The sequence below is a fragment of the Rhagoletis pomonella genome, unplaced genomic scaffold, assembly GCF_013731165.1.
Source record: "Rhagoletis pomonella isolate Grant_MI unplaced genomic scaffold, Rhpom_1.0 Rhpom_scaffold_00001, whole genome shotgun sequence".
NCBI classification, from domain to species: domain Eukaryota; kingdom Metazoa; phylum Arthropoda; class Insecta; order Diptera; family Tephritidae; genus Rhagoletis; species Rhagoletis pomonella.
The window spans coordinates 71610048-71611581 of record NW_023458555.1 but is presented as its reverse complement, the minus strand read 5'-3'; positions in this window follow the sequence as shown (position 1 = coordinate 71611581).

The following is a 1534-nucleotide window of genomic DNA, read 5'->3' as shown; positions in this document are numbered from 1 at the left end:
GAATTGTTGCAAGCATCAATTTTGAATAAATTTGCTTTAATAATTACTGATTTATCGAAGATTTTGTATTTTTCTAAATTACCGTTATATGGGATGTAGGCGTGGTTATCGTCCGATTTTAAAAATGGTCGGCCATTTGGTATGCTGTGCTAAGGCCAACAACTGTGCCAAGTTTGGAAGAAATTGGTGCAGCGGTTACCAAGATGTACACATGTAACCATAAGTTTTCCAAAAATTTATAATATTCTTATTTTTCGTCTAAAAGTTATTGTAAATATCAATTTTGAGTGAATAATCTTCAGTAGTTACTAAAATATCGCAGTTTTCGTATTTCTGAAAATTACCGTTATATGGGAAGTGGTCGTGGTTACAGTCCGATTTAGCCCATTTTCAATACCAACCTACCTTGGATAAATGGAAACCTACATACCAAATTTCGTTGAGATATCTTAATTTTTGCTCCAGTTATCGTGTACACCGACGGACGGACAGACGGACGGACAGACAGACATGGCTTAATCGACCTCTCTATTCATTCTGAGCATTTATGTATACATTTGTCTATATCTATCTCGATTCGTTTTGGCTGTTACAAACAAGCGTTATGTGAACAAAGTTAATATGCCCTTGTGCACAAGTGCGCTCGGGTATAAAAATTAACTGAACACATAAGGAAATTTGTATGTAGGATGTAAATATTTATTAGATATTTATAAAAAAATAAATAGTATTTTCATATTGAATATTTTTACGCTGAAAATTTAGTAAGAAGTAGTAGATGAAAGACAGCTTTTTTATTTTCATGAAAGGTATGAAGGCTTCGCCATAGCCGAAGACAGCCCCTTTTTACTTGTTTTACTTGATTTTTGCATTAGTTCTTAGTTATTCCGCTTTCTTCGGGTTTGCCATCCACGACCTTTACGGGCATGAATTCAATTCCCGATTTTTTTTTAGGTTTTGTTTTTTTCGTAGCACATGGTTTTTTTATTTGCATAATTTGGTTCAACACAATAGTCTTTTTGCATTTTTTTTGCAATGCATTCGGTATGTATGTACATATATACCTATGCTCATATGTATGCCATAGCCAGACGGACATGCGAATTTATACTTTTTGTTTCTTTTCCGTTCGCTATTGGCAGTATATGTATGCATAGATATTTGTACATGCAAGTATTTTCTTTTTTTTTGACTTTCCTTTAGAGTTCGAGTCACAGGGCACTTTCTGAGTTAGGTTCACTGATCTTATTTTTTTTTCGCCACTTTTAAGTTTGAGTTAAGTCACATTAAATTTAAATTTTTTTATGTCTTAATTTTCAAGTTTTTTGATTTTTTTACACATGCGTATTTTCCCCGGTAGTCTTCCGATTCGCTCGCCGTCCGGAATCACGAGCGAGTGGTTTTACTTTAAAATCAGTAGGGCAGTAGGTACAGATCTCAGCACCGTGGCTGCAGGTGTACATATGTATGTATAGCCGTCGGTATATATAGTAGGCTCTCTAACTCTCCACACAGGTTCTCGACAGCATGCTGG